This window comes from Amblyomma mixtum, chromosome 3, assembly GCF_055824585.1.
Source record: "Amblyomma mixtum isolate Tamu chromosome 3, ASM5582458v1, whole genome shotgun sequence".
Lineage (NCBI taxonomy): Eukaryota > Metazoa > Arthropoda > Arachnida > Ixodida > Ixodidae > Amblyomma > Amblyomma mixtum.
The window spans coordinates 7,719,251-7,733,566 of record NC_143014.1 but is presented as its reverse complement, the minus strand read 5'-3'; the positions used below and the strand labels follow the sequence as shown (position 1 = coordinate 7,733,566).

The 14,316-nt window shown below is 45.3% G+C and overlaps 1 protein-coding gene across 2 annotated transcripts in view; it reads left to right on the top strand.

Annotated features, from left to right (window-relative positions):
- LOC149349170 (vesicular integral-membrane protein VIP36) overlaps window positions 1-14,316 on the top strand; it is a 105,098-nt gene that overhangs the window by 55,085 nt on the left and 35,697 nt on the right. The gene's annotated exons all lie outside the window — the stretch shown is intronic.

Genomic DNA, 14,316 nt, shown 5'->3' with positions numbered 1-14,316 from the left:
ATTAGGTTACTGTTCATCCTTGAATCGCGCAAACTTCTTGATATGCACCAAAAGCATGTTGTACAAATGACCACCTCGTCCGTCTTGAAAACAGTCCGTGAAGCATTCATACACAAACAGCACTGTCTAGCAGTATTTTTTGGCTTGGAAAAGGCTTATGATACCACCTGGAGGTTTGGGATCCTTCGTGACCTCGCGGATCTAGGCATCCGTGGCAGGATGCTGAACTGTTAAAAATACTTTCTTTCTGACCGTTCATTTTGTGTGCGTCTAGGTTGCACGCTTTCGGGAAAAATTCATCCAAGAAAATGGTGTACCGCAGGGGTGTGTTCTAAGTACCACACTCTTTATTATAAAAATGAACTCAATATCGCAGATAATTCCAAAGTCCATCATGTATTCCGTATATGTTGATGGCCTTCAAATTTCATGCACATCTTCTAGCTTATCAACATGCGAAAGACAGATACAGCTTACACTGAACAAACTAGAGACTTGGGCAGACCAAAGTGGATTTAAGTTCTCTCCACAGAAAAACAGTTTCCGTCCTTTTCTCACCGAAAAGAGGCATACAGATTGATCCCACACTGCACTTGAATGAAATTGTTCTGCAAGTAAAACAAGAGCATAAATTCCTAGGCATAACTTTTGACAGCAAGCTCACATTCTTACCCCCCATAAACACCCTCAAAAAGAAAGCTTCTCGGTCTCTAAATATGCTGAAGGTACTCTCACAGAAACACTGGGCATCCGATAGGTTATGCCTTTTACAGATCCACTTTGGACTATGGTTGCATTGTGTATGGGTCTGCTAGACCATCATACCTCAAAAAACTGGATCCTGTACAAAACCTGGGTCTCAGTCTATCAACTGGTGCATACAGAACATCCCCCATAAACAGTCTATATGTAGAAACAAATGAACCATCTCTTGGAAACAAAAGAGCAATGCTTACCTGTGCACATGTACTGAAAATAAGATCCTTACCAAAACACCCAAGTGCACATCTAGAAGACGGTTCATTTGTTATTACGCTTTGAAAATGCACGTCATGAACACTAGATGTTCTACCTAGGATAGTCCCTATACATGATCCACTGCCTCCCTGCTGCGTGTGACTTCACACTAACAACACCACATGGACACCTATTACAAGAATACTTGGCTTTGAAAGAGAACTATTCAAGCTACATAGAGGTTTACACGGATGGCTCGAAAACAGCGATGTACGTTGGAAGTGCCGTAGTACAGGGGAAATGGGAAAAAATAGTAAGATTGCCAAGTTATGTATAAATTTTTACTGCCGAATGTTATGCAGTGTGCATGGCTGTGGACAAAATAGTACATGAGATCATAGAAAACAGTATAATATACACCGATTCCCTGAGCCTACTCACTTGGCTGCAGTCAAGAAATGCAGTTGAATCCTTAGTGGACAGCATCATACACAACATAGAAAAAGTCACAACACGAGGACATTTGATAACGTTCTGCTGGGTCCCAAGCCACGTCGGCATAGCTTTTAAAGACTGCGTGAAGTTGGTACATAACAAATTCAAGAACAAATGGCAGAAAGAGTGGGATTATGAACTGAACAACAAACTGCACTTCATAAAGCCCACCTTGGGGGAATGGAAGTCATGCAGACACCAGGAACGTTTCACTGAAGTAACCTTATGTTGCCTTTGCATAAACTACTTACTTTCAAAAGAAGACAAACCTGTTTGTGAAAGATGCGGAGATGAGCTCACAATAAACCAAATCTTATGTGGCCTTATTTGCATGTTCATACCTAGAAAAACTAACAAGTATTTCACTCAATTTTATAATCAGTACATTCCATTTCACTTAGCGCTACTCTTGATTGATAATGCAATTGTTGACATTTCTTATGCTTTCAACTTTTTACTAGATGTGGTTGTCTTAATAAACTGTGAATGCCTCACTTTTTTTTGATACACCTCAGCCACTTTCTCATTCCTGAGAAGAAGGCTGAGGTGTCTATTTCATTGGTTGGGGACCTCGACATCCCTGCCCTGCAAAGGATGGCCTCTGAGGTTACCTAACGTTCTTTAAAGCTTTTACCATTAGCCACTTCAAAAATTTTTCTGCCCTTTACCTTAACTAGGTGGTATGAAATAACATTTTAGGTCCTTTACACCACCGTTTTGTTCTGTTTTTTTTTTATATGAAATCCTGCACAAGACAATTTTCTGTACCTTGCGTTTGGCGCATGATGGCCTTAGTCGCCTATGTGCCATAAAACACAACACACATTCTTCAGGTCTTACCTTCAGTGTGTACGGAAAACCAACTCCACTTGCATCCTTCCCAAAAGTATTTGCCTCACTCCTCCGCAGAAAAGAAAGGCAAGGCAGCTGAGGCGTGCGTCTACCCAGGGCATTCTATTGACTCCGTGGAGCGCCCTGCATTGCACCTGACTCGAAATGTCCCAGGGATCACTGAGATGCTGGCACGCATACTGCGTCACTAAGACGTACAGATTGCACATGTGCCAGCTCACAAACTTAGGAATGAATTGGTGTGAGTGTAGGATCCACTCAAGAAAGGAAATTTTTCTGGAGTGGTATACTCAATTCCATGTGCAGACTGCGCAGCCGTGTACATCGGTGAGTTCGGGGATTTCACATGGAAGATTTCGAGACCACCAGAATTACGTGAAGAATCTACGGGCGGCTTCAAATGCACTGGCCGAACACTCGATATCTACCGGCCACAACACTGACTGGGAACAGACACGTGTCCTTGCAAAAGATAAGAACCGAACATCGCAGCTCTATCTTGAGTCACTGATTGTCCAAACGACAAGAGATACATTAAAGGCAACAATGTCCGCTTCGCCTTCGTTGCGAACAGGGCTCCCGTGTGCGAGCTGAAACATTTCATCTTTCTTGTGGTCGGTGCCTTTTATTTTTTTGTCACCTCTGCTATGCTTTTACCGTGCCCTAACCATAAGTGACACCCTTAACAGGACTGAAGGGTTCTTTGCATTATATTTTTGTGCTTGTGCCACTTCAGAGTGATGCAGAAATCTCTACAATTTTTAAAACATCAGCAATTGTTTCTTCTTGATGTTATCAGTTATAGGAATTCTGTTATTCCTCTGTAGGAAGGTGGGACACAGGAGTCCCACTTGCTTCAGGTGCCAGCAAACTAAGAATAGTGCTGCACCTGTGTACTTACTAATTATGTGCTTAATACTGCTGAACCATTCAGCATGTTAGTGTCTTTGGTCTCCTTGGTGTTGTGTGTTTTCACGAGGTCCAATGTGTACAAAAATAAAGTATGAAAAATTGCTGAGCTTCTTTCATCAGTGAACTGCCTCGTAATACCTCTTGAAACAGTTTTCAATAAGTTCTAAGTTCAAATGGTAACTGAATGAAATACGGTCAGCATTAGATGTTTGTTTTTGTAGTTTAAAATAATGTAATGGAGCACTTTGTAGTGATGTGTAATTACCAGATGCTGTTAAGATCGGCGCCAGCAGGAAGCCGCCAGCACCCACGTTTCTCCTGGATAGTTCCGTGAAACCCCTGTCTATTCGACGACGTTTGGCTTTAGCGACGACCTTTAGCGACGGATATCATCTGACGGACATGTGTCGGCGGCCCGGTGGAACCATCGGCGGGTCCAAGAACGTCGCATTCCGCAGTCAACTTTCCTCGAAGGAGTCCTCCTCTCCCAGGCTCAACACGTGACGGGTCCACAAGTGCGAGGGTGTGAGCTTGTGCCCACGAGTGAAAGTTACAGGCCACTTCCACCCTGGCGACGGAGTCCTCAGCCTGCAGAAACTAAGGAAGAGGGACGCTATAAAACTCAGCGACGAATGCGGTCGAGAACCCACTTCCTGATCTTGACTCATATAAAAATGTAAATAAATTCAGTCTTCTTTCGCCACCTTCGAACTCCTTCGCTCGGTGGCACTCCTGTCCTGGTGGTGGGAATGGGCGTCGTGCTGACCTGGTTCCGTCGAGCTGCGACCCCGATCCTCGTCTTCAACAATACTAAAGGTCTTTCAGTGAACTTTCTTTTAAAATTGGCAAGGAGATTTTTTTTTTTATTTCCGTGGGTCCACTTGTTTTAGATTTTTCCATTTCTGGATTATCTCAACACCTATTAAAGCTTATCTTACTGTTCCTGAAGTACAAATTCTACCCGACTATAGTAAAAATGACAGGTTAATACTGCAAAAAAATTCCATCCCCATGTTAGTACTCGTCCTTGTCCCATTAGGGTCCTAAATACTGCCAGCGTCCCTTATAGCGTGAGTTGCTTTGGGACGTTATACCCCATAACCCTAAACTTAAATACTCCCTTATTGGAATGCATTAAGTTGTCAACAATGTTTGCGATTTGTTTGCTGTGAATTCCATGAGGCAAAAAAAATTTTTGCACTGCTTCCAACAGGAAAGTTTGCTTACAATTACCAAGCTTCCACAAAATTTCATTCTACTTTCTGTGGGGATCCAGATGCAATTCTTTGCGAAATCGCAAAAGTGGCATCTACCTGGCGTAATTTTCTTCTTAGTGCCGTTCCCTTGTGTCGACACATTGGCCCCTCACATGTAAGAATTAATTCAAAACAACAATCGTCATGGGGCCTCAATTTCCATTCTCATCTTGAACACACACACATAAAGTCTTGTGGTTATTAATCTGAACAGCTTCATAATGATATCATGTGGAAAAGGCATGTCAGTGTCTCCAGTATTCAGCAACATTCAACTGGTGCATCAAATAATCAATGCTTGTATATGTGCATTGGCAAAGCTAGGATGGCACCCAGTGTAAAGTGCTCACTCAAGGAACGTGGCAGAGCAGTTCAACTGGCCTTTTAGCAGCTTGCATGGTTTTTCTGTGGAGCTAAGGAAGTAATGCCTGAGCAACAAGTTGGCCATCACACGCATTTTCAGTTGCATAGTCGTGGATACAAATTCCTCCTTAGCCTCCCTAGCCAGACGACGAGGAATGCGTTTCCTCCTGCTTCTGTGCTTTTCACTGACTTGCTTTTGCTAACCGAGCAGAATTTTTTTCCATCCTGTAAACTTTTGTCTGACTGTACATTTTTCACATTGATAGTCCTTTTTGTGGCTGATCCCTGGAAAGCAAGCTTAAAGGCCTACTTGACCGAAACTTTACTTGGGCTAATTTTGCGCTCGATATAGTGTGCATGTTATTAACAATATTTATATTTAATATTAGGGCTGTGAAGCGCCTAGAATTTTAGTTAGAAGCGTTCAAAAACCTCTGTAGCAGACGACGCAGTCCCCTAGCGGTGTGCTGGACAACTAACAAACCGGACCGGAAATGACGCACAATTGAGACACTGGCATCGCCGGCTCGCCAGTTTCAGGCGTTTTGAAATCGGTACGCGCCCCCTTGTGAGCTCTTCTTCTGGTGCGTTTCTGGCTGTTTTCACCGCGAAGCTCGATGGTCTTCGAGAAAAATAAACTGCTGGCATCATGTCGACGAAGTGCATGGCCGCGGAAGGGAATACGAGGAATGCGGAAAGCATCATGTATACCTCTCGGCCACTGCCCTTCACCCCCAATCTCGAAAGCTGGTGTCAGCTGTCTGGAGCTCAGGTTTTAATGTGAATTCCCCTCTCTTCTTCAAAAAGGATAATGGTGGGTGACTGACGCTTCTGCCTTGCGCTAACCCCTTTTGTGGGTTGGGCTTTGTCAACAGACCTGTCCCGGTCTACATCATGCGTCAGAGCACGCAGTACGTGTTTCTGGCCCAATCGGTGCAGCATGCCACGAACCGGGTTGTAATTCGGAGAAGAAAGGCTTCGAGGCGTCTCTAATCGGGAGAATAAATACGAGGGGGGACCGCTTATCACAACATAGCTAAGCTGGTTCAGAAGCTAAAGTGGACGGCTTTGCTCATCGTGCAACGCCCTTTTGACGGCACGTTGTTTACACCAGGCAGAAGTCTAAGGACAGGTCTGCTTCGTCTGAAAAGGAATCAACATATGCACACCCGTTTATTGCAGGCACAGCTCTGCCCAATGCGCAATAATGCCGTTGTGCGCGGAGTGTATCTGCTGCCTTGAAGATTTGCAGGCTGGGCTGAGAATCTTGGAAGGCCAAACGAGCGTTACTGAAAACGTCGACTTTCTTACTGCCTCACGACATTCATACTTGAGGTCGATTACAGGAAGCTTCAGCGTTACCGTTCGAGGCGAGTCTCCAAGACCCCAGAGAACTGGATGCATGTTATTTCAATGATAATATTTTCAAAGAATTTTGATCCGGATCTGCTGGTTGACGAACTTACGGGATCCCTCTGGCCGCCTTGCGCGTTGGAGCTTACGCCTTCAGGAGTTTGACATGTCCATCGTGTATAAATCAGGGCGCCAGCACAACGATGCCGACTGCTTGTCCAGATATCCAGTCGAGGCTGCGCGCGACGACGCCGAACCGGACTTCCCTCTCATCGCAATCGCAGCCGTAGACGCAGCGACTATTTCCAGTCAGCAACGTGAGGACCCGGCGCTGAAACCTCTCATCGACTTCCTGGAAGCACGTACCGAGGAGGTTCCCCAGCCCTTCGCAAGAACCCAGTCCTCCTTTTGTCTGCGCAACAACATGCTGTACAAAGCCAACTTTTCTCCAACCGGAAGCGACTACCTCCTCGTTGTTCCAGCGAATCTCCGTGAAGAAATCTTGCAGGCGTGTCACGACGAGCCCACCACAGGTCACCTCGGCTACGCCCGCACTCTGGCTCGGATCAAAAAGAGCTATTACTGGCCTAAGCTTGCGGCGACTGTACGACACTATGTGCGCACGTGCCGCAATTGTCAACGACGAAAAACACCCCCTGTCAAGCCAGCTGGACTTTTACATCCCGTTCAAGTGCCCAGACTCCCGTTTGAGCAAGTTGGCATGGACCTTCTCGGCCCTTTTCCAACTTCATCTTCGGGAAACCGGTGGATTATCGTCGCTACTGATTACCTTACGCGCTACGCTGAAACCAAGGCCCTCCAGCGCGGCACAGCAGCCGAGGCTGCGAAATTTTTCGTGGAACGCATCGTCCTCCGGCATGGCGCTCCAGCACTAATTATCACGGATAGAGGCACCGCTTTCACTGCCAAACTCTTGGAATCCCTCATGCGGCTGAGTGGCACTACTCACAGGAAAACAACCGCCTACCATCCCCAGACGAATGGCCTGACCGAGCGCCTCAACAAAACTCTCGTCGACATGCTGTCCATGTATGTTGACGTTGAGCATCGATCTTGGGATGATATCCTGCCATATATTACTTTCGCGTATAACACGGCTCAACAGGAAACCACGCGGAGGACGCCCTTCTGTCTGTTGTACGGCCGCGAAGTGTCGACAATGTTGGAAGCAATGCTGCCCCATGATGGCCGCGACCCCGACGTTGGCGCTGAGGAGTTCACGCTTCGCGCAGAAGAAGCTCGACAACTTGCAAGAGTGCGCATCCTGAACCAACAAGACCGTGACGCCCGACGTTACAACCGCCGCCACAGACTGATGACGTTCGCCCCGGACGACAAAGTGTGGGTATGGACCCCCATTCAACGCCGTGGTCTTTCCGAAAAACTGCTCAAGCAGTATTTCGGCCCCTACCGAGTTCTCCGTCAGCTAAGCGACGTAACCTATGAAGTTCTCCCTGATGGGGCTTCCCGGACTACTCGCCGTCAGCAGAGACCAGAGATTGTTCATGTAGTGCGGATGAAGCCCTATTTTTCGCGAGACATTCAGTGACTAAGTGCTGTGCGTTACTCTGTTTTTTTTTTTTTCTCCCTATTTTCTTGTTAAAGCATCGGGCCGACGCTCTTTTCGAGAGGGAGGGTAATGCCGCGTCTACAACAATAGCCGCTCGGCGCCTGTTCGGCACGCAGCTCGTGCGCCACGCGGTTCGCTGCTGAAGAAGACGAAGCTCGACGTTCCATCCTGGCCGTCTCGGTGTGCGCTGGCATCATCTCGGTGTTGGCGTTCCTCTGCCGTCTGGACGCGGCGCTACCTGTACCAACTGCTACGTGACAATGTGTTCTTCATTATTACTCAGTCGATAGAGAGACACTGCCTCCGGTAATTTGCGCGGTGGGCGTATACTGTCGACTGGGTTCCGGCAACCACGTCGTGCTGCCCAGCTGTGTGGTCTGAAAAGGTTAGAAAAACCTTTCCGTCAAGTGGTTCTAGGTAAATACTGTAATGAACGCAACGCATAAGTTTTTGTTCATTTGAATCTGCATGTATTTCGCAACGTGCAGTGGCTTGCCCGACCGAGGCGCGCAAATTTAAGATGAACCAGCCCACCATCGGCACCGCACTGATGCCACGGTCCTCGAAGAGAAAGATATATATTTATTTTGCAACACAAATTTTGCTTCTGGCATATTGTTTCGCTTAACGCAGCAGTTAATTCTCTTGAGCTCTCTGTTTAGACATCCATGTGTTTTTATTGATTTAACTCGCGTTCACAGCACCTGTTCCAAATTTCTGTGCCCAGGAAGGGAGAAAAACGAGAGGAAAAAGGAGAAGGCAGGTCATTTTTTTTTTATCAAGACAACAACCATATTGTACGCACAGCAGAGCGCACATGTGCTGTTGGCACACGCGTGCCCGCTCAAAAAAGCCGACTTTATAATACAAGCACTTCTACTTGGCCTCCGTTTGAATATGCTTCCTTCGTCCGCTATATCCGAACTTTGCACAAGCTGTAATCGAATACTGCCAGGCAAACAGCGCTCACTAGCACTGCGGCGCGATCATCTTCGCTGAGGTTGAGCCAGGACTTTTCTGGTCTACTACAGCAAATAAAAGTTGTAAGTCAGCGCTGTGTGTGTCTTTTCTATCTGTGTCCCTGTCTTTTGCACTGTTTTAAATAATAAAACCCGTTTAAAACTTTTTCTAGGGCGTTTTACCAGTTTTAAGATGTGTGTTTTCACATATAACCAGTATTTATAGCACAAAGTGCTGCACGCGCTACCGGTACCAGCGCTTTGCTCGAGCCGCAACGAGCAGACGCTCCGAAACCGTCAGGCCTCCTGTCTCAAACATGCGTCACTTCCGGCGGGCGGCAATGGCGCCCGTTTTTCCAGTTTCAGTATTGAAAACTCCGATTTTTGCGTGCTCTTTTCATCGTAACTGCTTGAAACTGGAGCGTAATGTTTTGTGGGTAGCATAATACGGGGGTGTACTATGAAAAAACAACCTTTTTAAGGTTTGAAAAATTTCGGTCAAGTAGGCCTTTAACATGCACGCAACTTGGCCATAAATTTCATGGTCCACCAGGAGTGTTGGATGCTGATTTCAGGAAGAAAACTGGCTTGTCTGTACATTTTGGTTTAGTTGGCATTCAGGAGAAAGTGAATCGGTCAAATTTACTTACCTTAAGGGAGTAGGTGATTTGATATAACACAAAACTAAATGTGAATATTGTATGAGAACCGAGTATGTGAATATTTAACAAAGCAATAAATGGAAAAAAACACTGCAGGCATACCGTGCCCAAGCAGGAGAGGCTAGTGCAATCAATGTACAGCAAAAAGAAAAACAAATGATACATAATCTAGTAACTGTTGATGATTACAATGAAAAGGCAAAAAGTTGATCACTTTCCTGTCTGTGCATGGGAAAAGCAAGTGGAGATGCGGTAAGAGAGTGTTTGTGGTCGGGATTAATACCAAGTGTGAAAAAGTGTTAAGGATTGAAGGAAGGTTAGCCAGGTCTAGTGGATCTAGGCCACCATGGATGAGGGTCACAAATGAAACGAACTGCTAAGAGAGTTTCTCAACATCGCTTGACATCCCATGCCGCACAGGCATATTCAAGTGGGGGTCTGACATTTGGTTTAACTTGTATCATACGAGGTTTTAGAAAGCCTAGCTTTTTACGTGTGCGTCATTCATTTTAGTCTGAATGTTATTGTTATGCCTAAGTATTTATATTCATTCACCTTTCTGGGTAGATTTTTTTTGATGTGATGTTGAAATTCAAATTAATTTCATTCGTGGCGCTAAGCACAACAGTCTTCTCAAAGTTTGTGGCCATCGCCCACCTGTTGCACCATCTCGCCAGAAATTGCAAGTTGTCGTTCAGACTTGATCACAGATGGATTGAGTGTAAAATTATAGTCATCAGCAAATAATTTAATTTAGACGGAAGGTTGCAATGCTTGAACAAGATCATTAATGTAAATATTAAACAGAGTAGGACTTAAAGCCGACCTTGAGGGATGCCAGAATGAACGTCTAATAAGTGCGAGTTGACTCCATCTATGGTGATGAACTGTTTATGATTTGTCAGATAAGCAAGTATCCATTGTATAATTTTACTTGGCACCCCAATCATTTGAATTTTTGCAATCAGCTTGTCGTGCGGCACTCTGTCGAAAGCTTTCGAGTAATCCAAGAAAACTATGTTGGCTTGTCGTAATATGTCTAGGATTTTGGCAATTTGATCAGCGGTTATGACTAACTGTGTAGTGGTAGAAAAACTCCGACGGAAACCGTGTTGTGAGTTGGTTAATATCTTTCTGTGTTCTAGAATAAAGTGACCAGTATGTGTTCAGTGAGTTTGCAAACAGTAATGTTACCGGAATCGGACAATAATTGTTGACCTGCTGTCTGCAACCCTTCTTAAAAACTGGAATGACCTATGAAATTTTCTAGTGTAGGGGTACTATGCCAGGCTCTAAGGATCGCTAAAATATTATTACTAAAATTGTTCTATAGCTTCAATGTACATTTTGGGAAAGGAAGTTGAAGTGCCGTCTGGACCTGGCGTTTTTTTTTTTGTGGATTAAGATGCAGAAGCAGATATAGAATACCCTCCCTAGTTATATTGAAATTCATTCGACTGGTATAAATTTGAGTGGTATCGCTAATCTGCCCACTTTTAGAAAATGCACTTTGAAAGTAGTTGTTGAAGGCGTTCGCTATTTCATTTTTATTGGTGATAGTGTGGTCCATTTTGTGGTTATCTTTGCGGGAAAGGAGTTTCCAGAATTTTCAGTGACAAAGCGACCTATAGTTTCGGTGGAGTATTTTTCACTGCAGTTGTGTGGCAAGTGTTGACTGAAGTGGATGAATTATTGGGGGGTTGGGAGTTTCGTATCTACGGCAACACTTAATTTTACGCCTGAAGTGGATTATCTCTCTGGTAATCCAAGGGTTTATTCTGTTGACCTTCTTTCATTTTTCAGAGATGAAGTTCCGTACACATAAATGGCAATTAGAGCAGAAATTTCTCCAAAGCGTATTGAGAGTATCTGAATCGAATGTTTAGAATGAATCATGTAAATAATGAGTAATTCTAGCACGGTCGGCCAAAGCAAAGCTTTTTACAGTGCTGTATTTCAGGGAGTTAAGTTTAGAAAGTTTTTTAAAGAGGGCACCCGAAAAAGGCTAACTTGTGGTCAGATATTCCATCATGTACCTGGGTGCCAAGTTCTGTATGCTATTTTTAGACTTCCCGTTTGGAGTTGAGTGTGTAGATGAGAGGACTGTCTGGGCTACGTCCAAGGCGAAAGTCAAACCCTCAGCACTTTTGACGTCGCAGCAGCCATTCTGTCCCAGTCGACATGCGGGAGATTATAAGACTCCTTGTTTTAGAAGTAGTTAAGCTTGTCGTGTAGAAGGTACACAAAATCAGGTTAAATCTGTATACACCAACAGTGATGACACAATTTCCCAAGAAATGATTTCACAAATGACACTTTCATGGTCATCACCCTTATTAGACATCATGCGCGAAGGAATACTGCTTTTGACAAGAATAGCGACACCATCACCCCTTGACCCTCAATCGTTGCAGTAGCAAGTATACGAAGGTGGGAAGACAGTTACCAGGAATGTCTAAGTGCAGCCATGTCTTGCTTATAACAGCAATACACGGGTCATAAGATAAGAATATATGTTCATCGTGCTCATGTTTGTTACATATGCTTTGTGCATTGCGACAATTATACGAAGGAATTTATTCAGAATCGTCGGGAGTTATGATGACATCAGTTTGGTCCTGCATCTTTTTGGGCGGGCAGCAGAACTTGACAGTGTTTGCTCATTCCGCATTTACACGTGTTTATCATGCACTGACTTTACTTTCCTCGGGCATTTGTCTGCTTTTAAGGATTGCCATAACTTTTTCCTTGTCTGCTGCATAGTGTAAGAATGATTGTGTGAAATTGACACGTCAGAATCTTTGAGCTTATTGGAGCTCTTAAAGATTGCCACTTTTTTGTTGTAATTGTTTAGTCGAAAAATTATTGACTGGTGTCGGTCTTGATGGGCTTTACCAATCCAGTGGATGCATTCAAGTGTGCTGTCGCACCAAGCTTCTCACTACATAATAACTTTTTCATTTGGGGATGCCAAATACTAAAGCGTTGTTCCTTTGAGTGCGATTTTTCCTCTTCTGCTACAGTGGTTTCTAGATGTATATCTCATCTTTTAGTTCCTTCAATTTGTCCCCTGTGGTTGGCTTCCCCACACTGCTCTCTCCCTAGCCTAGTTAGTTGCCCTAACACGAGCGCCATGGACGACTTGATTGCTGTGCTCAAAGGGGGGGTTGGGGGGATATGGCTCGCTTCGGCTCAGATGCGATGCTCCGCCAGCGGGGTGAGGCCTCGTGGGGAGGAACGTTCTTCCGCATCTCGTCCCATCCGGCCTCAAACATTCGCTCGTCACCTCGCTGGTGAGTCTGCTGATGACCTCGGCGTGTTTAGTTGCTGGCTGGCGCTATTGTTGTTCTGGCAATGAATGCCTTGTTTGTGTTAGCCAGGGTGTCGTTCTTTTGTTCCCTCAGGGCAAGGCCCGCCATAGTCGGCGTGCGCTCGGTAGCACTCGTCATCACGGGGTGGGGTCTGGCGGTGTTGAATGAACTGTCAGCCATGATTAGCCGGGAAATCGGCAGTCACCTTTTCCTATCCTCCCCTACAGCTCTCCTGTCTGCTACTCTCTTCTCGTTTTTTTTTTTCTCTCACTTTTCATAGGTGGCTAGGTCAGCCTTGTGTGGCCAACCACCCTGAGTTGCATCATATCTGATTATATGTGGGGTGTACAGCTGGTGTGGGCAGGACTTGCTTGCAAGTTCCTGCGCCGTCGCCTCGTTGGGCTCCTAGGTGGGTGGCTGGCACTACGGCCGAAAAAAGCATATATTTCATGGCTCCCCCTCTTTCACAAAATGATCGCCCTCACAGAAGTAGTGCGGACTGATGTAACAGCTGAATTCCTGCAAAAAACAAAACTTTTCCTTAAGTATAGTGAGGATGGAGAACAACCAGCCAGGAAAATGTCTCCTTTCACTGTTTCTAAATCTCTTACTGATACCCTGGGCCTTGACTACTAGGTGACGAAGTTAGCCTGTGGCGACCTACTTCTTCAAATTGGAGTCAGAGTACAATACTCCAATCTCGGAACCATAGTTTCCTTTGGAGGCATTCCTGTATCCATAACTACTCATCGATCACTGAACACGGTGAACAATGTAATATCTGAACATGATTTCCTGAATCTTTCTGAAGAAGAGATGCTAGAGGGTCTGAAAGACCAGAATGTGGCCGATGTCCATTGTATCAAAATACTGACAAAACACCTGACCTTTGCCTCCACCAATCTCCCTGAATCCATAGAAGTAGGGCACCCTATGATAGCTGTAAGACCGTACATACTAAATCCCACATGATGTTTCAAGTGTCAAAGATTTGGCCATGGCAACAGAGCTATCACGGCTGCCAAACATGTACCAAACGTTCATCTAATGATCATGAATCTGTGGACTGCAACGCTGCACCACTGTGCGCACGCTGCGAAGGGGATCAACGGGCGTACTGGAGGTTTCGTCCAACCTGGAATTATAATAAGGATAAAGACGAAGGAAAACATAACTCATCAAGAAGCACGAAAGCAACTCCCTGCTACGTTCCAAGTAGCACACAGCAACAACCACCAATGTGGTGCACAAGGGTGGCTCCGGCCACTGCCCTCTCAGAGCCCGAGGCAGGGCCACATCTGAAAAAGGGCCTCTAAGTTGGCAAGGCTTCGCCCAGTTGGGAGACAATGGACACACAGCTCTCCCCGCTGGGCACACCTGCCTTGAGTGAAAAAGAGAAGACCCCAGTACCCCCAAAACTGGTATCTGAAGTTTTAAACTATAGTCCCAAAAAACATCCAACATGGCATTCCGTATGCAGTGGAATTGCCAAGGACTATTAAATAACTGCAGTTACATAAAAGAGCTTTTAAACACTCTGTCCCCGGTGGCCTCATGCTTACAGAAGACCTAGCCCAGCTTAACTTCCGGTGTGACCATGGGCGT